Source organism: Microtus ochrogaster, chromosome 18, assembly GCF_000317375.1.
Source record: "Microtus ochrogaster isolate Prairie Vole_2 chromosome 18, MicOch1.0, whole genome shotgun sequence".
Lineage (NCBI taxonomy): Eukaryota > Metazoa > Chordata > Mammalia > Rodentia > Cricetidae > Microtus > Microtus ochrogaster.
In genome coordinates this window covers 16879484-16905726 of record NC_022020.1, presented here as the reverse complement: position 1 = coordinate 16905726, position 26243 = coordinate 16879484, and positions in this window count along the sequence as shown.

Here is a 26243-nt window from a genome sequence, read left to right as displayed (position 1 = left end):
GCTTACCGGGAAGATTCTAGCCTACGTCCATCCTGGGTCGGAGCTTCATCGCGTGTGCCTCAGAGAGCAGAGCTCTCGCCTCTGCCCGCAGGAGTGGAGCATCATGTCTCTCTGAGAGGAGAGCTGTGGAGTCTGACCTCACTTCCTCTTCCGCCCAGCATTCTGCCCCGTTCACTCCTCCCCCTACGTTCTAACCTATCAGGGCAAGCAGCTTCTTTATTTAATTAACCAATGGCCTTCCTCCATCAAATCACTGTATAGTCATTTTCCCTTTCTATTAGTGCATTGCTTTTTATTTAGACTTTCTGCCATGAAAACATTATTTAAACCTTACTTGGCTAATGTACTGATTTTTAAATATTATAATGCTCTATTTGACATTCCTGCTGGTCACATTTCTTGCACTGAAAAATGCATTAATCGCCTTCTCTCTCTCTCTCTATATATATATATATGCATGTATATGTAAACATATATGTATATGTACGTATATGTATACATATACATGCATATATATGTATATATATGTATATATACAATTTTTTGCCAGTATAATAATGATATATTCTGGGCATATAGTAGAGAAGATATTGCAAGTAGAAGATAGGGGAGAAAGGAGGAAGTGAAAAAGATTAAAAGAGAAAATGAAAAGCAAATAAAATGAGAATTGGAAATGAGGAAAATTTGGAATATACAAAGAGAGACAAGGAATCCTCAATTAAAGGAAATAGATGGAGAAAGAACAGAGAAAATGTGTAATGTAGGAAAAAATAAGCAGATAACAACCAGATCAATCATTATAAAAATAAAATAATTAGATGAGGGACTGACAGCACATCACATATCCAAACAAGAAAGGAACAAGCTGTTGCTTATAGGTCATATCTATGGGGCAGAGAGCTCTGGTTTTTACACAGTCCACCACATTTTTTCAAACTCTGCCAAAAACATTATCTTCCAAGAATTATTTTTATCAATGTTCTCTTCATTTCCACAGGAGGCTTAAAAATTACAGATGAGCGTGGAGACATCAGCCGCGCGGTTAGTGAGGCAGGGGTGATAATTAGAACATGGTGTACTATGCAGTAAACAAAGCTATTATGAATGAGCGTGTTCCTTATAGAGTGTTTAAAAAGAAGTTGGAAGTAATGTACTTTCTCAGACTAGCTTCAAAGCTCAGCTGGTTTCTGCCCTGAGAAATCAAAGGAAGCTGGAGTTAATCAGCTGGTTCATTGGGAATCTAGTATAATGCACACACAAACATTACAGATATATGCTTTATTCCCTATTAAATATCTTTCTCTCATGATCTCTTTCCTATCTACAACATAATATTTTTAAGATAAATCTCAACAATTTATAATAAATAGCGATTCGTGTGCTTGAAATCACACTTTGAGCTTCCCTTTAGTGTTTGTTAATAGTGATAGTTTTACAGTCCCTAGGATGGGTGGAAATGGCCTGTAAATACTGTTCTGACCTTGGACTTCACTATCTGTCTTTTAACACATCCCAATCAAGACTGTCTGACTGACAAACTCTTCTCCATTATATACTTCTGAATAACTGGAGAACTGGAACCAGAGTTAACACATATGGACACAAGGACAAGGGAAGGGGAAAGGGCAGAATTGGTTCCCACAGTAAAACAATAACAAAGGCTAAGGAGCTGAATGGTGGGCCATCTGCAGGAGGATGATCAGAAAACCAGACACATCTTTAGCAGGAAGGTGGAAGGGTAGAATTCTCATTGCAAATCAAAGACAGTAGAAACTGAAGTTCCATCAGTAAACATACTAAAGAGCAAATGGTGGAGGTGCTGGAGAGCACTGGGAAGAAATCGCTGGTATCTGAACTTCCTCAAAGAGAGTGAACATTCTCTTCATCTCTGCTTTTTGTTCTTCCTCGGTCCTCAGCAGTTGTTTGGTGTCCACTTACTAGAGATGAATGTTTTTAGTAACTGTCACACTGCTATGACTAAAAATCTAGAAAGACACAGTGAAAAGGAGAAGGAAGGTTTATTTTGGCTTGCTGTTTCAGAAAGGCTTAGTTAAGTATGGCATGAATTCACATGGTTGACTTCCCCAGTGTGCTGGAACAGGCGCATTCTTTCAGTGTTGTGAACCTGGCAGAGACTACAGGAGTCAAAGCAGGACAGGAAGCAGAGAGCACCTCTGGAAACACAAGGTATCACCTCCAAAGGATATCCCCTAGTGACACTCTCCAGACAACCAGATATCCTTACCTCCTAAGGGCTATAGCCACTCCAAACAACTGCATCAGGTTAGGAACAAGTGCTTAGAAGATGAGCCTGTGATGGATACATAAACTTGAAACATAACCGTGGCCAGAGCTACCTTGCTTCAAATACCAGCCATTCCTGGAAACATTCTAAGAGCCAAAACCAGAAAGTATATTCCATATATAGTTAGGTACTCTTATTCCAGTCAAGTCTATACTTGGACATCAACAATCACACCAGAGAGAGCCAGTACAATTACAAGTATATTTGGAAACATTTCTTCAAAACTCTGTCATATTTATTAAATGTTTAATTACTTTCCTGTTTTTTTCCCTCCAAACCTTAGTTATAATAAAATGTCTTACGCTTTTAACTTTACAACCTAACTACACTCCTCCTAATTTCTTCTCAGGAAGTAGATCTCTTAAGTATTGATAAATACCACATTATTGTTTTATACAAAGTAGTTAGAAGAGTTCTTCCCTAAAGAACCTTAGTCATCTGAGGTTTGCACTTAATGCTCCTAGTATCAAAATCTGGTCCTGGAATGTATTGTTTAATCACTTGATCAAGTTGGTCACAATGGTCTTGAGAGTCCATAATACATTCAGCTCTACAAAAAAAAGGACTGAAAAGTAACAAGATTATAATTACTAATATAACCCACTATAAGTGTGTGATGGAATATTTAGTAACAGACAAGAATAGAGGATTGATGGCATCATAACAGAGCCTGCACTTTAAGTGGTGTGTGCAAATGGGGAAACCGAACTCAAAGTGACTTTTATAGATCATGAAATTAGTCTAGTTGTTCTCCAATGGAGATCTTTGAAACATGCTGTGTATTAAAAAATGTACATTCAGCATGACTCTGCTTTATTCCTTTTTTCCAGCACTGAACACTATTCTTGGACTTAGAAGAGAAGGAAATCGGGCTTTTGCCTCTGTATTGCTAATGAAAGGCCAGGAGTGATGGCAATGGCTTGTAAATTATGAAGACCTGAGAAAACAGACAGAACTGTACCTAAAAGAGGAACAATGTCCTTGGCCCAGAAGATGGGTGACAAATGGCTAATATTTAGGAGCCTACAGAGTTCAACACACCACAATGGTTTTCTGACTTATCCTCCTGCTTCTGCAATTGCCCTTGGGGCCACCACACTGCGGTCACCTTGATCCTTCAAAAACAAGACATCAGGCATCACACTCATCTTCTCCAGGTGGAACAGAGGTCGCCATTCCTCATAAAGCATGATCCCTGGACTTTCACTTTTCTTGATAGGCTATGGAACTGGTCCCCTACAATTTCCGGACTTGCTCTCCTTTCCTTCCCTTTGTAGGATACCAGCACTCACTTCTCCAAGGCAGCTGGGGTTTACCCATGGGACGTGCTCTTCCTGCCCTGAGAATCTCTCTCCTTTCACTATCACTTTTTTTTCGTGAGATTTTTTATCAAGAGTTTTCAATAAACCTTTTCTCATTTTACATAGTTATCCCCAATCCCACTCCCTCCCTTCCTCCTGCTCCACACTTCCATCTACCCTACCTCCATGCACTCCTTAAAAAAGGGTAAGGAAGGCTTTCCATGGGGAGTCAAGAAAGTCTGACACTTCACTTCAAGGCAACACCAAGGCCCTCCCCCCCATATCTAGGCTGAGAAAGAAAGGCACAGAAAGTATGCTCAACATAATCATAGAAGAAAACGTTCCCAACCTAAAGAAGGATATGACTGTGAAGGTCCTTTCGCTTTCTTTTGCTGTCAGTTCAAATACCTAAAACTCAGATGGCATTTCCCTAGTCAGAGTGCTTTAAAAAAGCATAACAGAATATCATTAGGAATCATTCCATTTGAGTTGTGTTGTTGTTGCTTTATGTTTTGTTGTTGTTGTTGTTGTTTTGACAGTCAGTAATGTTTCTTTCTATCCTAAGTCTCTGGGATGTCAATTTTCTTGGTCCTGACCCTCCAGTCATTGTCAGGAGTTAGCTCCCTCTCATAGTATGGGTCTTTTGCTGGACTAGCCATTGGTTGGCTGCTCCCATAAAAATTCTGAACTACCTTTGTCCCAGTATATCTTATAGAAAGGGCAGATTATATGACTGGGTTGGGGGTCCCAATCTCTCTACTGGAAGGCTTTCCAGGAGATGGCTGGTGCAGGGTTTGTATCTTCCATTGCTAGGAACCTTAGCTAATATCACCATGATAAATGCAGAGTTTCCATTGCAATATATTTCTAGCTCGTCTCAGAGATGCTCCTGATTCCAGTTGTCTTCCCAATTCTCTCTCCTTCTCTCACCTGATCTCTCGTTCTCATGCTCACCTGTCTCCATACAGACTCCCCTAGCCTGTCTGCCATGTACTTGTGATGTCTACTTTATTTCCCCTTCTCAGTGAGCTCACAGAGCATAAATTGTTACCTAACCCAGTTGTCCTCAGAGGCTTCACCCAGCAACTGATGGAAATAGATGTGAAGACACCACAGCCAAACAGTCCCTGTGGAAGAAATCCCTTGGAAGAGGGGGAAGAGGGATTATGGGATCCAAAGGGACCAAGGACATCAGGGGAAAACACTTGAGCCAAATAACCTTGGCTCATAGGGGCTAACGGAGATGAACTGCTAGGTAATTGCATGGCACTGATCTGAAACCTCTGGATATGTGTTGCAGTTGTGTGGCTTTATTTTCTTTTGGGACTCTTGGCAGAGAGACCAGTGGATGTTTCTAATTCTGTTGTCTACTCTTGGGACTCTTCCTTACTGCTAGGTTGTCTTGTCTAGACTCAATAAGAGAGGAGGTGCCTAGTTTTGCTGCAACCTGCAATCCCATGACTTGGTGATATATATGAAAGACCTGCACTTTTCTCAAGGACAGGGAGAGGAGAGGTATATAGGGAGGGACTGGGAGGGGAGGAAGGAGGGAGGAGAAGCTGTGATCAGGTTGGGGAAAATTTATTAATTGATTAAATTGATGCAAAAAGACACAATAGAAAGAATGTTTTAAATGAATCTTTAATCCTTTCTTCTTCTTCTATGTCTAGAGCCATTCTCTTTCCTTATATTACTGATTTCCACCTGAGACTACGTCTCCCATTAATTCACCTGCTTCACGATCTTGCACATAGGAAGGAAGCTCAAGAGGCACTGGAAGGTAGATTTATTCACTGAAATGTCTCTCACATTCGGAGCAGTTCTTGTCACATAAAAGCCCTTCAGTGAACATTTTAAATGAATGAATAAAAGAATAAGGAGTGAAATTTGGAGATAGGCACTCTTTGGAAATTGTTAGAAGTAAAAGTTTTAGTTCACATCGAATCACTTTCCAAAACTTAACACTTTCTTCCATTAATCTATCCTGCTCAATGTGATAGCAATGTTTTAAAGATATATGTGCCAACTTTGGACATTTCTGTATTAAAAAGAATTGATAGAAAATTGTTTGCATTATAATAATGTTGGATTCATTGCACACAAGAATCCCCAAGTTTGATGGCTTATGATTCTCCAGATCAGAGTTCTTACCTCAAGAATACTAAGAACTAACGAAAATTGAGTACAACTTTTTGTATGTGGTAGAATCCTAGATTCTAAATCTTTATCATGATTAAATGAATGGCCAATGTACATGTGAAAAACATAAATACATCAAGCTAAATTTACTTTTTAGATACAATTATCTTCACTGTATGAATCAGCCTTGTTCATTTTCAAAACAGGAGTTAGGGCTGCAATGTTCATCAAACTAATACCTATGTAAATCTGTTTGGTGGCAAACAAATATTTTATACCTTGAAGGCATCTTCTCATAGTAGATGGAATCTAAGAATCATAAAATGTGTGCATTCTATCTCACTCCTCCTTTCTAACTTCCTTCTCATCATTCAGTACCTAATATTCCTCTGAAATCATTGTCATGCAACCTGTGAAACTATTGGACTGGCACTGTGCACATACCCTTTGGGTTACATGCATAAGAAAATGAGAAGCTGGGAACACTTGGGAGGAGGGGAGGCTCAGGTGGTTTACCTTGGTGAGACCACTCTTCTTTCTGTTTTTTTCTCCCTTCTTGTAGTCTGGTGGCCCTGCTCTTGTTGCATGAGTGTGGAGACATCACTGAAATAAAATTATTTCAATGGTGAAAACAAACTTCATGAATATGAAAAACTTGCCAAATATCTTTTCTTTTTGAAGCTCCATGATTTTTTTTTTCCAATCAGTCATAAAGAAGGTCAGACGAGAAAGGCATGGTGATAAACTCACTTGTAAAATTGTTCTAACAAAGCATCTGTGAGCAGTAGCTTGATCAAAATGACAGACATCAATCAGAATAATAACTTCAAATATGAGATTTTCAATTAGCAAGTGAACATAAATAATCTTGTCTGGAAAATCAGCATAAAGAGTCTTAGATGCAGACAGCCCATACATAACAAGGGAGAAGAGGGCATGAGGGACAAGGTATACTGTTTACCAGATGCTTTGCATAACCCAGGGTCAGAAAAGTCCCAGGAAAATCAGCTTGATGCTATCCTTACAACAAAACAGTTATTTTCCCCACATGCTTCTGAGCTGTGTGTCTCATTAGAGGTTGACAACAAGGCCTGACTTCCATTTTGGAAGGCTGGGGCTGGAACAAGCCTTTCGGAGCTGCTGAGCCCAGCTTCCCAAGTAACTCTCACCAAATGCAGGAGGCAAGGTTAACGATCAACACAGGAAAATACTGACATACAGAGAATACTCTGAAGGTGTAGGAAGACATATGTCAAAATAATTTGGGGAGCTTTCAAAAATGTTCTGTTTGGCTTTTTAACTAACTGAATAAAACCAAACTTTGTGCAAGGAATCAGACTGGAGAATGAGAACTGACCTGCACAACCAAGACCAAAAGACAGCAACAGGCTAAATTTTCAAGCTCAAACCAGAATAGAGAAAGCAAACAAATCTTGCTAGTCGCATGCCTCACAGACTGTAATTGTAGCAGCAACAACAAAAATAAGCCCCTCAAAATGCTGTGCATATTCCGCTTTACATCTGAAAGCCACAAAGGTCTTTTCAAACAATAACTCATTAGATTTTACAATACCCTGGTAAAGATTAGGGAATACATATGCTATTAATACTTCACATTTCCATGTATTTTCCCTCTCAGGAGTTCAAAGTAGGAGTGGGTACTGAGTGTAAAATAGAAACCACTTCAAATTGATAGGTGAATATTGAGAAAAGTTTTGCTGGGACTAAGAATCTAGTCTGGGAAGGCAAATGCAAGGGGAAACAGGAAAAGAAAACAAGGGTGTCAGATAATTCTTCAGCGTTTCTTTTTTCTCTGATACATATCCCTCGTCACTCTTAGATCCTATATGGAGCAAGTGTGACCCTCTAGCAACAGGCAGCCAGTATTGTTTCTTTTGTACCTAATCATTGTATTTCTCTGGTTCATTTTAACAAGTAGCCGAATGTCTGAGGCAAGTTTCCACTGATGTAATAAAGACCATGACCGTCTGATTAATGTTCTCTTGTGGTGAAGAGACACCATGACCAAGTCAGCTTATAAAAGAAAGCAAGCATATGATGGTTCACTTACAGTTTCAAAGGTGAATTATGACCTTCATGGTGGGGATCACGGTGGCAGGCAGGAAGATATGGTACTAAACAGTAGCTAAGAGTTTACCCCTCACCCCCAAGCCGCTGATGGGTATGGGGTGAGATGGGCTGGCATAGGATTTTGAAACCTCAGAGTCACCATCAGTGATACACCTCCTCCAAAAAAGCCTTATTATCTACTAATCCTTTTTAAATAGTCCACCAGCTAGGCAACCAGTATTTAAATATATTAGCCCGTGGGGGTCATTCTCATTCAAAACCTCAAAATGATAAAAACAATTTGCTTAGAAAAGAGTTTATTTGATTTATATATCCTGAGTCACAATTTCCTGATAGAAACAATAGTAGAAACTCAAGGCAGAAACTAGACAGAGGCCATGGAGGAATGCTGCTTGCTCACTTATTCCCCATTTGCTCAGTTTGCTTTCTTATATGTTTGAGGGTTACCTGACCACGGTGGCACCACTCCCATTAGGCTGGGTCCTCCCACATTTATCATTAATCATAGGAATGCCTAGCAAATTGTCTGTAGGCTAATCTTATGGAGGCACTTTTCAATTAAGTTTCCTTATTCCCAGATATGTCTGGGTTTGCATGAAGCTGACAAAAACCAACCCACATACCGATCAATGTCTCAAAATGTCCAGCATTCTTTCTCTTTCTCTGAATGTCCCTTGGAGAGCTCTCATAGCTGTTGCATCAGAAAAGGGACCTGAATATTCTAATAAAAACCACTGTGGAATTTATGGTTTCCATCTATTATCCACACTTTTTCATAAATAGCTGTGACCATCAAAAGCTGGCTTGAATTAACTTCTCCAAACTACTTCCTCAAGGGTACTTAAATGTTTATGGTCATTTAACTATCTTGTCTAAAAGCAGAATGAGAGCCATTGATAATATCTCACTGGAGCTGTGGGTAAATGGGCTAGTTGAACCACATATCCTTAATAACTCCTGGATAAATTTTAATATTTGTAGTTATTCTCATAGCACCAAACAGTCTATTGCCATTAGACAAAGAAAATCAATAGATCTTTTTCCAAAGCTGATATCAATATACTAATACGTGGGGGGAAATCTCATAGAATTTACTAGAAAATGCATACCATAGATTTGAGATATAGGGTCACTTTTTTATCTTCTACAGAGATATATTTCTTTTATTATTATGTGTCATGAAAATTTAAAAAAAATGAAGAACCAGTTAACATTATACAGATTCATTAAAAATAAAATTGTTTTGAGGGTTATGGTGTTGCAAATTTAATTAAAATGGTCTTTTTCACCCCTTACCTGTTCTAGTCCTATGCTTTCCTTGGGATACCCAGCAGCCTTCCTCACATTATGCCTTTAGGCTTCTTTTCATAGGCTTGGTTCCAGGTGCAATGCCTAGGACTAATTATATTCAAAATGCTTGTGCAAGACATCTTCCATCTTACTAATCATATCTCCAAGTTCAATGATGTTGTTTTGCTGGTCACTATTGTCCTTTGAAGACCTATGTGTAGATGTTACTGTTTGTGTTCTGTTAGTTATTAAAAATTTCTGATTGAAAAATATTTTGACTAAATGAAAACATGTATCAACTAAGACTGAAGTTTCGCAGAGTACTTGCTTAGCATGCAGGAAGCCTTGCCTTGGGGGAAGCACAGCATGAACTGAGTGTGGTGGCAATCACCTTTATCCCAGGACTCAGGAGGTAGAGGCAGAAAGATCAGAAGTTTGTGGTCATCTTCAGCTATGTTGTCATATTTAGGATAGCCCAGGTTACATGAAACAATGTCTAAATAAGTAAACAAATAAATAAATAAACTATAATCAACCTTTGTTTCAAATGTATTTTATAATATCAAGCTATAATTTTATATATTTAAAGTAGTCGAAAAACCAAAAAAAAAGCAATAAAGTAGTGATTTGTATCTGCTATATAAAAAGCTGTCAAAATTTTGCTATAAAAAAAGCTACTTTCTGTTTTCCATTAAAGTTTTTGAGTTTCATTTTTATTATATAGACTTTTTAATATAAATTGACTTGTGTCTCTTTTGCCCCTGATTGATCAACATTTTCCCGGTGAACTGATATTTTTCAAAACATTTTCTCCATTCTCTCCTATAGTTCTTTTAATCTTCCTTTTGCTATACATTGAATTGTGATATACATTGGATTTAATTTATTTTTTACATTCTGATAACACATGCTCCGGTATCTCAGTATACGAATCTTGTCATAAAGTACTGATTCTGTCCGTTTCTTTTTGGTTTAGAGATGTATTTCTTGGTTTAAACTCTTCCAAGCAACTCATTGATCAAATTCTTCAAGTATGTATCTGTAATTTTCTTTGTGGTTGTATTAGCTTTATATAAAATCTTACTTAAAAAACATGTGTGACACCAATCTAATTCACCTATTCAATTCTTTAAATTCCCCCCCTCTCTTCCTCAGATTAGTTTCTGGCTTCTTCTAATTATATTATTATTTATCATACCTGTTAGACTCACTCCTGTGAGCCTTCTCACAAATGGTACCAAATATCTTCTTTTGGCATTTTTCAGGTTCTTTGTTGCAGGTACATGAGCTGGGAACAAAATGGTAGATTATTTTAATGTAAATACAGAGCTTTTCTGCTAATCTCATTAATTCAATTGTCAACAGTAGTTTTAAAGAGAGTATGGCTCTCTTTAAAGAGAGTTTTAGGGCATTTGTGAGCCATCTCAGCTCCTCAGATTGTTTTTATCTGGTTAAAGTTGTGCTCTGCAGCTAAGACATTTCATGTTATTCTACCACCATTAATGCACTATTTTTTGGCTCTATGGGGCTGTTTTCTTAATGGCCTTTGTCTTTCCTCTGCTAACTGGCATTAGACTTGCTAACCTGAATCACCCTGAGATTTCTAGTACAAATCTTAGTGATTTTTAAGGTACTGAATGTATGCTTTTAAAGTATTTTTTTTCATTATGACTGGTACAAGGGTTCAAGACATCACCCACTGACCATGTGTGGTGGTTGAATAAAAACCCATAGGTTCATATATTTGAATGCTTAATTACCAGGGAGTAAAACGCTTTAATAACCTTATAAGGATTAGGAGGTATTGTTGGAGTTTTTGTTAGAGGAAGTGTGTCACTGACCACAGGTTCTGAGGTTTCACAAGAGCATAACAGATGAAGACTCTCTCTTGGTCTATGGATCAGTATGTAGCTCTGAAGTACCTCTCCAGAACCGTTCTTGTCTGCTATCAGAATCTCTGCAACCATGCTCCTCACCATGATGATAACGAACTCTGAAAACGTAAGCAATCCTGCAGTTAAATATTTTCTTTTATAAAAGTTGTTGGCTGTGGTGTCTCTTCAGAGTAACAGAACAGTGACTGGACACCATAGTGCCTTGCATTGTTCCTGTTTGAATGAAAATGGCCCCTATAGGGTCCTAGAGAGTGGTGCTATTAGGAGGGGAGTTCTTGTTAGAGGAAGTGTATCCTTAAGAATAGACTTTGAGGTTTTAAATGCTCAAGAAAGGCCAAGTGACCTTCTCTCATCCTGCTGCCTGCTGATCCAGATATAGAACTCTCAGTTCCTTCTCCAGCAACATGTCTGCCTAAATGCTTCCAGGCCTTCCTGCCATGAAAATAATTTACTCAACCTGCTAACCTGTAAGCCAGCCCCAATTAAATGTTTTCCATTATAAGAGCTTTCAAAGTCATATTTTCTCCTTCTACCAGTAGAAACTCTAAGACAGTCTCCAATCTAAGTTAACAAATTATTTCAATTTTATGAAATACATTCAGTATCTTGACCACCTTTTTTAGGAAAGATATTAGGTGTGCCTTAATAGGAAATATATAAAATCAAATCATAATTCAAGAATAAGGATATCAGTGTCGTTGTTTCAGGACTCAGGAACATTCAATCATATCTACAGTATGGCCTAACTGTACCTCTCCTTGGCATTATATAACCTACTTCATACATACTTGTTCAGCCATGTTCATTGTGACTCTCTTATCAATAGCTAGGAAATGCAGACAACAGACATGTCCTTCAACTAATGAATGGATAATGTAAATATAGTACAAATACACAATGGCCTATTACAGCTATAAACAAAAAGTACTCATGAGATTTGTGGGCAAATACTACAAAATACTACCTTGAGCGAAATACCCTACACTCAAAAATATAAGCCTTCATATCCATTCTTATTTATGGATCCCGGCTCCAAATCTTTAATAATTATTGTATAATCCAGAATAACTGCAGGAAGTAGAAAAGTCAAAAAGGATGAAATGAAGAATAATCAGCTCTAGAAAGGGAATAGGAGGACACATGCACTGTGAGTGGAAAACATAGAAACTTTAATGGGAGAGGGAAAGGGGAGCATACATAAAAGTAATGGACCAAAACTTTGGGAAATTATTTTATTTTTACAAAAGTACATCAATTATACATGTGTACACATATGTAAATACAGATAGAGATATTCCATCTTAGGTGTTAATGCTCCCCTCATGAACCAGACAGCTTGTTCTAACATCTTCAGGGTCAAGCAAGGAAAATCTCTCTTCATTCAGGGGAAATGAAGAGACTCCAAAAGTAAACTAGACTATCTCTAGTGCCTTTTATTGCTCCCAGACGTTGAAAGTAACACCTTATTTATGAAAAATAGCAATAGCAGTTTACCACACCATAGTGGAAAAGTAAAGCATTGGAAGACTTAAGTAAAGAACTACAAGCAAGTAATGGCTACTGTCACTACAAGATCCAGTTTTTTTAATGTACATGCCCCCAGCAGGCTATCAAACCCAAGAGTTTATCCCTAAGCACACATAAATATGTGCAACACTAGATAGACTCAGAATGTTATCTCATATGTACACATATGAGTATATATGTTTATGTAACAATAACAATTAAAAAGGAACGGGACACAAACAGAGTAGAAAGGACTGAGAGAGGACACAAAGTGTTCAATCACTTTCTGAGTGCTGCTAATCTAGTCACATTGTTACTATTCAAAATCTTCTAGTAGCACCTAAGCAATGTCACAGAGCTCAGCATAGCATTCGCCTTTGTCACAGCTTGTTTCTTCAGGCTTGTCTTGATACACAACGCTCCGAGCAACCTTCTTCCTTGTTCCTCTGTCTAATCTCAGCAGCATAATTCTCATGCTTACCATTTGGAGATGGCATCTGAGTCTGTCATCTTGGTAGAACTTCACTAATGCCTTGAAAATGAGTAGCAGAAGGCCAGCTCGCATCCTGACTGACTGCTCAGTCCTGAGCTGAAGGTTTCAGGTGTTCTTGGTGTTGGTTGAATGCTCATACCTTTGCACCTGCTTCTCTGGGCTGCAGTGACTCATTTTCTTTTCTTCCACGAATCGTAAAGTGAATTCCTTGAAGCTGGGAACTAAATGCTGTTAATCTCTACATCTGAAAAATAATCACCTGTACATAGTAGGAAGTCTCAGAAAATATTTGCTAAATTTATAAATAAGTGATTAACTTATTAAAATTCAGCAAATGATTCACCTTAAGCTTGTAGGGTAAAGATGGATGCTCTTAATAAATAGATTCCCAAAAGATATATTATAAATGTTATCTTGTAATTTTGAATTTTTTAAAACAAATTTGAGATCATAAAATAATTATATTTCTCCCTTCCTTTTGTTCATTTTAAATTTTCCCATATATCTTTGCTCTACTTTTCAAATATATGACCTCTATTTTAATTATTATTGCATGTATATGTATATATATATATGCAAATGTATGTAGCTATATATTCCTAAATATAACTTTCTCAGTCAATATAGTATAAGCAGTATTCATGATTTCAGGGCTGACGTTTTGGTAATGGATAACCAATTGGTGTGCTCTTCCCTGGAGAAAACCATTTCTCTGACTCTCAGCATTCCTTAGTTGCCTTGTAGATCTTTGTCTAGAACTGAGATTTCTTGGGCTTTCCCCTATCAATTTTGACATGTTTATTATTGTTGTCTTTCTTCAAATCATGTTTAGCCAGTCTTGTTGGTGAGATTTTTATGGGTGTAGCTTCTGACATTCCTACAAGACACAGTCTTAAAAACTCCCTAATCTACTAGCTCTCAAAATCTTTCCGTTCCCCTCCACTACATTATCCCCTGACCATCATGTGTGGGAATGCTTTGTAGATATATCTATTGAGACTGTGTTCCACAACTCTGCATTTTGATTTGTCAAGGTTACTTTAGTGGTTTCCATTGCTTGAAAATGAAGCTTCCTTGATGAGAGGTGAGGACTATCCTTACATGGGTTTAATACACATGTTTATAGATTGTTGTTAGAGATTATGGTAGTTGAATAAATTAATGGTTGTAGGATCTCCACCACGACTTCACTAGCACTGAGGAATTTTTTGGCTTTAGGTGTGTTTTTCAACTCTTGGTGAGTAGGTCATAACTCCACTTAGAAAGCTGTTGGTTATCACCCAGTTGAGTGTGCCACTGTGAAACACAGAGAGTTATTGTACCATGCTGACCACTGATGTGGTTCATAGGCATCTTACCCAAGTAGGATTCCTGGTTCTCTCCCTTTTTAGGAAATTTGCATGACACCTTCTGTTCCCATAAATGTTAGTCCTAGAGAAGGGTCATTTCAAGTCAGTTCATGTTCAGGGTCTCTGGACCATGTTCACGAAGTGCATATGTCTTCGCCAATTGCTATTTACTTTTCACCTCTGCAGCACAAACACAAGCAACAACAATAGGCTGGATGTTTTCAGAGGTTTGTGGACAATTCTCATGAACAACTCAAACTAGGACCTCTCATGTATGGTTTGGGGTTTTTTTTTTTTTTGTTAGGTGGTCTTTGACTCTTGGAGGCAGAATTGTCACCCTGAACAGAAAAGTATATGTATATGGATCAAATGGACCTTTCTGATCAGTTCAGATCAGAAATATATATGATTTAGTATATATACTGAACCATGTGTATTACATTTCTAAGTTAGTTGATATATGAATTCTTATGATGTTTTATTAGACATTTAAAGGTAGAACTTAGCAAATTCCCAGGGGTTAAACTCTTACTTGCTAACAACTAATAATCTTAGAACAAAAAAAAAATCATCTGGGCCTTCATGTTTCTTACACTTTGAAATTGCTGTTTAACTATTATATATTTCAAATGTAGAGTGTGTGTGTGTGTGTATGTATGTGTATGCATATATGTGTGTATATGGTAGCCTTCATACAGAAATAATAGCACAACTATCCGGCTGGGTTCTTTACTCTCACCGTGTGTGTTATGGAGTGCTGGTGGCAATTGTCTTTACCAGCTGTGATATTTAACTAGCCTCTGGTTTCTGGAAGTCATTCTGATCCTCATGGCTGGAATTAGTTTATAAATTTCGATAATATCGAAGTAGTTTTCATCACATGAGTACCTACTAGAAAATCATGGTCACTGGGTGCTGCCAATGCCTGCACTGCCATTGCTACCTACCTACCTTGCTCTGTCACTTGAACCTTCTTGCCCTCTAATCTGACTGAGCCACCCTTGGTCCCGTAACACACATGTGTGGTTCCTATTAATTTTAGAAATCAGTAACCTCCAAAGCAATAAGAGGGAATTTAATTTAAAAAGTGCAATCATGTTCTGCCTTGTGCCGAGTCAGACTCAGAATTATTTGTGACTGTGATTTAGTGCTATTTCTAGGGGGTAGCATCTCCCTGTTTAATACTAATGGTCTTCCCAGGAAGTTTCATTAGACTGAACTGCAATTTTTATTGCTTAGGATTTAACAGACTCCCGTCCTAAGTCTCAGTGCCACATTCTTTTTTTTTATTTTTATTTATTTATTTATTAGTTAAAGATTTCTGTCTCTTTCCTGCCACCGCCTCCCATTTCCATCCCCCTCCCTCGTCAGCCCAAAGAGCAATCAGGGTTCCCTGCCCTGTGGGAAGTCCAAGGACCACCCACCTCCATCCAGGTCTAGTAAGGTGAGCATCCAAACTGCCTAGGCTCCCACAAAGACAGTGCCACGTTCTTTAGCCTCCCTGTCACAGGCGACAGCCGGAATTCTAACAATGGCCTCCCTGCACTCAGCCCATTGCCCAGGTTGTCTTGCCAGATCTCACCCACTAGAGACTTCATGCCTCTTGCCTTCACATGCGCTCCATTCTGTGAAAATTCTCTGCTCGACACTCCTGACAACAACCTGTCTGCAGATGTACCAACAGCTGTGGCTGCTAAAGAATGGGTTTGGTTCTCTCGTGGGTTTGAGGATTCCTGGCACAGCTTCTTCTCCTGTCTCTCAGGTTTTAAAGCAATTTTCAGCACACCTGCTTGCTTGAACTTTACTGACAAGCCCTCTTAAGAGTTCACTGAAGAAAAAAAATTATCCGTTTCCTAGGCACTTGCCTGTAATTCTAAATTTCACTTTAAATCTCCCAATAAAGTGTTTACCCCGGCGGTTGCAGAGACAATCTATGTTGAGCCAGTCCTGCTGTCTCGGCCTGTCTCGGGCAGGATATCTTCAACACTCATATCGGAGCAGATAGACAAAGGGAAGATCCATTAGGGCCACAGTCTGACTCACTCCTCCTGCCAGAATTTTTCTGTGTGTAGCAGGCCTTCTCTGTCTGGCTGGGTTTACCTACCACCAAAGAGATTATTTTTCACTCAAAGCCCCTCCTGTTGCACAGTTCCGGTTGGATTTTTGCTATTGTTGTTATTTTCCACTCCACCAAAATTTCATTTTCAGCCACAGTATTAGTAAAATAACTCTATCCCCTTTTGTTCGAAAGTGATACCTTCTAGTTCTCCACAGTTACCCTTTCAGGACTATAACAGAAGTGAGTGTAATACTTTAGGCAAGAATTCGCTTCTGCCCAGTGTTCAGATTGTGAACTCCCAGAAAACAGGCAATCCTGAGGTTTCCTAATTTTGGGGGGGGGGAATTCTTTAAATAGAAAAAAATAACCATATGTAGAAAAATAAAATCATAATGACTTTGGAGACATTTCTACCCTATTTCTTCATTCAAAGCCATTAACAGACATGTGTAAAAATGTGCTGGGACATTTATTGATACTGCTTTTCACCTTCTCTAACGTGATGTCAGCAAAGCATCAGGGCCATTCAACACAAGCTTCATTCACAGACTTCTCACCACCCTTGGCTTCCATCTGCTGTCCACTCAGGTTTAATTGATATACAATCTCCATGAGATTCCTATGGTTGTTAGTAAAAGTGTTGTTCCTGTAGTTTCAGTTGGCCACAGAAACTTTTCACTTAGCATTTCCCGTCCTAAGCATGGCTCACCACCTTCATGTGTCTTCGGGAAGGAGGATGATTCTTATGGAAATTGAGACATGTGTTCAACTGAAGAGATACATCATCCATGAGAACAAAGGGCTTTTGTCTGGGCTTAATAGAGTGCAATGTGGATGACTTCAAGGCTGTATTTCCTTAGTTCTGGTACTTCAGTGAAAATGGAAAGCCAAGCGTTGAGAGAAGGCACACATAGTGGTTTTGGAGACTGAACACTGGAAAAGTCTTGGCATTACTGAACATTTTGTTCCTCAACCTTTCTCTTTTCTACGGTCAACATAAAGCAGTTTGAACTCCCACACACTTTTCCTCATTGTCTCTTTAAGCTGTTCTTGCCTACTCCAACTGCCTCAGATAATAGAAGTAAACAAAGGGTTGCGCACCTGAAGATAAGCGCTAATACGCGGACATTTGGCTGCAGTTATGCACAGGTGTGCGTTCCTAAGGTCAGTAGCCCACCTTGCTCTGTGAAGCCCCAAGACAGCTCTACATCCATGCTGTTTCTCCTGACAGATCTCATAAAAGATCATAAATTACTATCTGCTGAAATAGATGAATTTAATGTATTCCATTAATACACACCTGCATGGAAGAGATTCGGAAGCCCACAGATATGATCAGTCAAGCAGTTTTAATAATTATTAATTACAGAAGCAGGCTATTCATCCACCACCTATGTGGAAATTTGCAAATGATGTAATATACTTTAGGCTTTGGGGAGGGAAGAAAAAAATGGGCTTTAGCTGAAGGGATCAAATACTTATTTCAGCTAATGCAATTCCATGCTGAATTCTTGTATTTACTTGTAGAAGGGAGGTTATTACATTTTGTATGTGAATTTTAAGAATGTTAATGTCATGAAAAATTTTAAGCAATTGTGTAAAAGGGGGTTGACCAGCATTTAATAAGGATCGTTTTATTTTATCTCCAAGTTCATGATAGTCAAACTGTTTATATAAAAGCTCAGCTAACCAATCAGTAAAATTCAACTTAGTCTCTTTTGTATGCTGACAATGCATTGGCTGAAATGTTAGATATGGTGGTGTAAATGAGATTTCCAGGAACACCAGCTGTATTCTAGTGATCTGCTTTTTAGGGAGCAGTTTCCCACCAGCTCTACTTAATAAGAAATAAAGTGTGTGTGTCGTTAAGTTTCTAGAGAACTTTCCCAGTACTCACAAAGCAGTGGATCCCATTGGGAGTGGTGTGGATGCATGTAATCACAACTCTTTGGAGATGTAGAAAAAAGTATCAGAAATTTAATATCATTTTCAGCTACTTGGGAGTTTGAAACAGGCCTGGGCTACATGAGACGTTTATATAACAATAAATAATAACAATAAGGGTAATAATAACAATAATAATGATGAAATAGACTAATTTCTACTTTCTGGTGTATGCCTCATGGAAACACAGTAAGACAGATGATAATACCGTTGTGCCCATATTATAGATAAATAACGTATCTCATAGTTAATATGGAGCAAGGTGTTTGGATAAACTAGTACTAGTTTCTTGGTTTTGTGTTGTTCTTCAACCTTTAGGTACTGTCTTCAATCAGTCTGAACTCCTGTCATACACCCTGTTATCTTTGTTTTGATAAAGGTGATTTTGTAGGTGGGTACAATATCAATAATCTTGACAAGATATAAAAGCATGGAAAATGACAAATCCTGGGCCCATGCAGATTTAGGGTGTGTCCATATGTATATCCTACTTACTATGCACAGTGGGCAAAGAGCACTCTATAGACCCAACTACCCGAGGTGCTCTTCATTCATAGCAGAAGGAGGGGTGCCTGAATCCCAAGTGACTGATGTACGCCTCAAGGTACAGCTGAAAAGCCACAGGTAGGTCACTCACCATGATGGATGATAGTGTTACCTACACTACTGCAGGTACTGTATCTGACTACTGGACTGTCAGTCACACAGTAGACTTTCTTTACCTGATAATACTGCTACTACTACTTAGTAGTTAGGCTAGCTATTCCATCCTCAGTCATGACATTGAGCTACTTGAATTTCTCCCATTTTTTTCTGACTTAGGAGCATGTTTTCCATATTGTGTGTCTATAAAATAATTCACATTTTAAGAAGCACATTAAGCATCACCTCTCCATAAAAGTTTTGCTTTATTCCTGAGAAGATGAAAGTGTTTTTGTTGGTCTCCTGTGGATGGTTCATGCAATGTATTTACTGTGTGTTTTGTTTTCATGACTGATATTCTCTAAGTTCAAAGCAAAATAATAGAAAAGGGAAAACGATTCAGCTACATATGCTAATATATATCTAACACACAGTAGGTGTTCACAAATAAACTGTGAGTGTGTGAGCAATCCAATGAATATTTATAGAAGGTTGGAGAGTATATTTTAAGATGATGTAAGCGAGAAAAATGTGATGAAGGTGCTCTCTCGTCCTCTCAAGGGCTGCAAGAACATGCTTGGAGTGTAAACAAATCATTATTCTCTCAAGAACATCCTGATAACTGTCTCATTGAGCAAAGGGCATTTATTAGAAAGGTGCTACTCCTGCTGTTGGTATTTTAGTACCCACAGTGCGGCAGCATACCTGTTCCGATCCGCATGGTGATCGAGAAAGTCACTTTTGTGCATAAAATTTTTGGTTGTACAAGTGTGGTTTAGATAGGCAGCAGCAACTTGTATCCTTATTGGTTATAACTCAACTTTATCATTTGGCAAAATGGTCCCAAGCAATCACAGAGTGAATTTGATATTGTACAGACCAGCAGGAAATCTAAGGGAACAGCAGCATATTGGCTCTTGTAAGAACGATGGTAAATTTTTACTTCTTGTAACTGAACCGCAAAATTAATCCAGGGAAGTAAATCAAAATTATGTTACTGTCTCTCTCTCTCTCTTTAATATGGAACATGATAAAGATAGTGATGAAACCAGAATGGTACCCAACACTGGACTCTTATTTTTACCTCCTACAACATGCAAATTGACCTCCCCAAAAGAAGCTCTACAAGGAGGCACCAACAGTGACCAAATACAACATGGTTAAGATAGTTATCCTCTTATAACAAAGAGGATGATACTCTAATGTCATGAACATGCACAGTGGAGGACATCTCTCTAGTGTGTTGCTGCTGATAAATTCACTGCTTCTATTTTCATTATTGTCCCTGCTGTCATCATTGGCATTGGTAGATGCGTTAAAACAAATTTAAAATTTTTCTACTATTTTGACTATACTTTCTTTCCTGAGCCTCACGATTTGACTTTTGAGGTCAGTACCATACTTTTTAACATACGTTATCTGTCAGGACACTGAAGTTCAGATCTATTATATAAGACAGCTTGTAAGCATATGGTTTGATCTTTTCTTCAAAGTTCTCTGTTAAGTTGAAGCTCACAGAATGTTCATTGTAAGCACAAACTTCCCTGAGTGAATTATTCTTCTATCCTGGAATTCTCCCTTGACATAGAAATATCTTCACTAAGTCAAATGTATAGAATCTTTTCCAACACTCACTGTTGAATATCTGTTGTGGGAAAGCATTTATAATGAGCACTAACCAAATATCAAAATAGAAAATACACAATTTCTGTGCTACTGACAGCCATACATTGCCAGAATGATGGAAACATAATATAAATTAAGACTATCAAAAGAGAATTAAATACAACTCCAAATTTAAAAAAGAAATACTCTGCAAATGCCACATTAAAATGGAGTACAGTCCTCCAATTTATGGGCACCACAGGGCTCCAAGAATGAACTAGATTCTCCAGTAGTTTTTTATGTTCTACTAGCATTGTCTTAGACTTGAGAAGTTCTCATGGCTTTTCAGTGCCAATACAATGAAATCCCAGAGACCTGAAGCTCCATGCCTTTTTGGCCTCACCTTTCCCACTAAACAATACATCTTCATTTCTCTAGTCATAACACTTAAACACATCTTTTACCACTGGGGACACTCCCTGTTTCTCATCTCTAATATCTTGCCCTTGACTTTGCCTTTCTTAGAAGATGGAGTGTAAGAATCAGTCTCTTAAAGACCCCCTCTGCTGTAATCACTGCAGCAGATTTTATATCCTTTCTTTATCTATGAGTCAGTATACTTGCCTTTCCCTCTCCTGAAATATTTTTGTCACTCATCTGTCTCCCCTAACAGAATTTGAGCTACTTAAGCTGTATTACAGTGACTGGTGTGCATGATGAATGAGTATGGAAAGAAATCTACAGATCACAGTAGTCAATGTCATGATTCAGTTAAATACATAATTACCAATCAAAAATCCCTTTTATAGTCAGTCCAACAGCACACCCTTTCTCATTTTCTTGCATGGCTATTGATGGCAATTGTTCCAATACCAAAATGGAAGCCAGATTATTTTTCTTTAATTTCTCCATTGCAGTCATGTAGTGTGCCTTTTGAAATTGTCAAAGCTTATGGTCTTATTCAGTCTCTCTTATTTACAATAAACAACCATTCTTCATGTCATTATGTTAAGTATGACTTAGCTATGTGGATTTTGGTTCACTATATTCAAGCGTCAGAAAACTATGTCAGTGTTCCACCTGAAATGGATTTTCTAGCATCTGCTTGTAACTACCCTGAACACTTCTTAGAAACAAGAAGAAAAAAAGTCAAAACTGGCCTGGAGCTCAGAGCCATCTTCAGATCAGGAAAAGGCTCAGAGGAGTCTTCTCACAGTGAGAAGGGTAGATTATTATATTGCATTATTAATATGCAGTGGATATGCATTTATTCATGTATGCTTGGCTCTACCTTTTCAACATTAAATTACTTTCTACCGTATGAAAACTTACTTCCAAATGCTTTTCTGAAGTGCAAATTGTCCAGGGAGAAAAGCTGGTTTTGTTCGGTTGGTATTCACAGCCAGCCCTAGGTGAAATACTGAAGCTGGGGAAGTTTCTTCTTGGAACTTACCCATGCTAAATGGAATAGCAAAGAAGAGAAATCAAGAAAATTATTCTTGTTAAGGTTTCAGAGCTCTTGTGTTATTTTTATAACTCCTGTCACTATGCATATAGCCAACCAGCTGGACTTACATCCTGTCATCTTTTTTGAAGGAAAGGGTAGCTCAGACCTTTGCTTCAGTAATCAGAAATCTAGAGCTCATGTTCCTCTTGCAAGAACACACATTAGTGCTCAAGAAACCTTTTAAGTTTAAGTGAGCTTCTCAAGCAAGTATCCAGTATAAACAGGATATCAATGGCATTCCCTCTAAGGTCCAGGGAACACTGCAGTAGAAGTTGTAGTACAAATAAAATAAAAATAAAGTGTTATGGGATAATGTTCTTGTACATTGCAAAGATTTGTCATTCATATTGGTTTAGTAAAATAATGATGGCCCAGTAGCCCAGAAGGCAGTATAGGTGGGACAACCAGACTAGGAGAATTCTAGGAAGAGGAAAGGCAGAGTCACAGTCATCATCTAGAAACAGAGGAAGCAAAATGAGAATGCCTTACTGAGAAAAGGTATCAAGTGACATGCCTGTTAGGAATATTTCCTAACATGAGCTTCCTGCCGAAGCAAAAATTCCCAATCAAGCCAAATCAAAACAAGCCAAATTAAAAAATATCTAGCCTTACAGAATACTTCAGTTAGGACTTGACCATAATCCTAAATTTTCTTTAGGTTCCCATAAGATTACCAGTGTCCCCAATCAGCAGGAAGTAACCTACACCCACATTTTAAAAAATGAATTATATGTGTTTGTCTTTGTTTAGAGTGTTGGTTACAAGTTGCTTTGGGTAATGGTCAGGAAAAAAAAGCAAAACAAAGGTGATTAGATTCAGGGTCTAGGTTTGAAAAGGAAAAGGGGTGGAATAATGATCTTATAAAATGTAAAGATTTGTCACTTGTATTGGTTTAATAACATACTGATTGGCCAGTAGCCAGGCAGGATGTATAGGCAGGGTGACCAGACTAGGAGAATTCTGGGAAGAGAAAAGGCAGAGTTACAGTTGTCATCCAGAAACAGGGAAAGCAAGATTAGAATGTCTTATTAAGAAAAAGTACCAAGTGACATGACTAAATATAGATAAGAATTATGGGTTAATTTAAGTTGTAATGATAGTTAATAATAAGACCGAGCTAATAAACCAGACAGATTATAATTAATTTAAGCTTCTGTGTGTTTACTTGGGACTGAATGGCTGTGGGTCCTGGCAGGACAGAAACTTTACAAGAAGAGACAAAAAGAATCAGAGCCAGGAATAAGGGTTGAGTTACCAAATGTCATCTTCTGAGCGTGACACACACATGGCAGCATGAACTCAGAACAGCTGTGGCTGCTTCAAAAGAAAATGCCCATCAGTAGTCATGTATTGTTAGAGGGGGTGACTGGAGTGAGCGAAGGCTCTATCCCTCTCTGATGAACTGTGTGCTACTGATAGTTTCAGTGATCAGGAAATCATCACCTCCAGCGTTGGACCCAACATAGATTCCATCAGGTTCCAGTGAACACTTCCCATCTAATGGTCACACAGGTAGCCCTGTCTCAAAACAAGAGCCAAAATTATGAATCAGGGGGAAAGTATGTTTGAGAAAGGAAGGGAAGTTAAAAAGGATGTGAGGGAGATAACAGGGCAAGGAAAGTAATCATGATACATTATATGTATGGAATTGTCACTAAACAAAATTAAAAACAGAAAATATTTCTGCTAATATGTGTGTAAAATTGGAGGAGAGGAGAGAGACAGAGAGAACAGGCACAAGTACAGATGCACATTCTTGAGACGGGTAGAAAAGGACATCATAGGTACTTTTCTGAGCTGGCTAATCCAAGCGATCCTCCTGTCTCTAGCCTCAGAGACTTGGGATTCAGGTGCACACAGACATAATGGCTCTTTAAGTAGGGACTGGGATACAGACCGAGGTCAGTATGTGCATGTGACAATCCCTGTCACCTACTGTGCCATCTCTCCAGGCTCTCTCCTGCACTGCTAACACACAGGAAAACTGAAGGACAAAGGAGAACAACAGGCTTGACTAACATTTTTAAATGTTTGGACCTAAAGAGGACATTTAGTGCAATGTTCATATGTTCCAGTCACAAAGGCTAGGGAGTCTGACAGAAAGCGCACAGACCTGGGAAGAAGAAACATTAAAGTAAATTGTACTCTCTGCAGGAGGCAAGAGGTAGACCACCCAAACAATGTACCATATTGCTTCCTTTTACTACCCAATGTGATTCTCACTATTTTAAACAGATTATGAGATTTGATAACTGTATGGGTTCAATCGTGTTACCATGGAATTCATTTGTTGAAATTCTCAATCTCAGTACCACAGAATGTCATTATGTTTGGAAGCAGGGCATTTCAAAAGGTAATTAAGCTAAAACAAAGCCTTTAAGGCAGACCCTAATCTAATATGACAGTTGTCCACGTAAGGAGAGGAAATTTAAACACACAATTTGAAACCAAAAATGCTCCAGCAGAGGAAAGCATGCCTAGGGAGATTATGAAGCCATCTGTAAGCAAAAGAGCAAAGCCATGGAACAACAAGGCTTGCAGAGACCTTGTTCGTTCCCTGCTCTAATGTGAGGAAATAGATGCCTGTTAGCTAAATACTTCAGTCTGTGCTGGTTCATTACAGGAGCCTCAGCCAATCAATGCACTCACCCACAGCACATGCACTGCGTCAGACAGTGTAGGCTAAGGTGCACGGCAATAACACATACATGGGTCATCCCTGGATCTCTGCATATGTCCCTCACCGGCTTCCTGAAATTTCATTTCTGTAATACTTTGTAAAGTAACACCTAGAGAGCTTCTAGAGAGAGAAACGCTGAGAGTTATCAAGTGTTAGAAAGAAAAAGTCATCCTCAGCTCTTTCACTCTAACAACAAACCCTAGTGAAGGGAGAAGGGTGGAGAATAACAAATGAATTGAAAGTTGTTGAAGAATTTGTGACTGGTGTCCTGGTATTCTTGCTGGCAGTATAGCTCACAGGAAAGACTTGGGTCATGGACATTTTAATTCCACTAAATTCCTACACACCAGTCATCTTTCTAAGTGTACTATGTATGGCTTCAAGATTTCATTTCCTTCCAAAATCATGGTGAACTTAAACTTACATGGGCATTAAAGATCTATTAAACCATAAAATCCAAAATTTCTGATTTTTGCAATTACTTGATAGAAAACCATTTTTTTGTAATTTTTGTTTTGCTTTCATTTCTTCCATTTCAGTTTTCTCTTAAAGTACTATCAGAAAAGTTACAACACATCAACCACTGAGTAAGGGGCAGGGGAGGATGAAGAGATGTTTCATGCTTGTGGCCCTGCAGCTCATTGGTGGGGGAAAAGATAGTCAAATACTTTGCAGGAGATGTTTAAGTCTATGAAGTTAGTTGCATCCCAGGTGACAAGCCTAGACTTGGCAAAATATGAAGCATTTATATTAAACTTACATAGACAAGAATGTGCATTTTTTCTAAATGAAGAAGCCATGTAAAACAGTCTAGATTCTTCCATAAAGATATTTGTAGTTATTATTATTATTCAGATAATTAATAAAATACTTAATTATATGGATGGGTCTCAGCCAGTTAAATGCCTTAAGAAAGAGGGAATAGAAGAAATTTTATTTCAAGCCTATAAAATAAAAACTCCATGACTCTTGTGATAGTTTGGATGTAATTGGCCCCATTATCTCGTAGGGAATGGCATTATTAAGAGGTATGACTTTGTTAGAGTGGGTTTGGCCTTGCTGGAGAAAGTATATCAGTGTAGGGAAGGTTTTGAGGTTTCCCATGATCAGAATACCACTCAGTGTCTCAGTCAACTTCCTGTTGCCTGCAAGGTATAAAACTCTCAGCTAATGCTCCAGCAACACATCTGCCTGCGTACCACCGTGCTCACTGCCATGATAATATTGGACTGAACTCTGAAACTGTAAGTGAGTCCCTTAAGTTAAATGTTTTCCTTATATGAGTGGTGGTGATCATGAGACTTAGCTAACCTAAATATCTTCTTTATCATTTACTAAGACTCGTGGGTGTTATTGAAGTTTGTTTTGTCAAGTTACCAGGAGCTCTATCTACATCTTTCTTCTTGTTTTCCTTTTCTGTTTGCAAAGCTGGGTAGA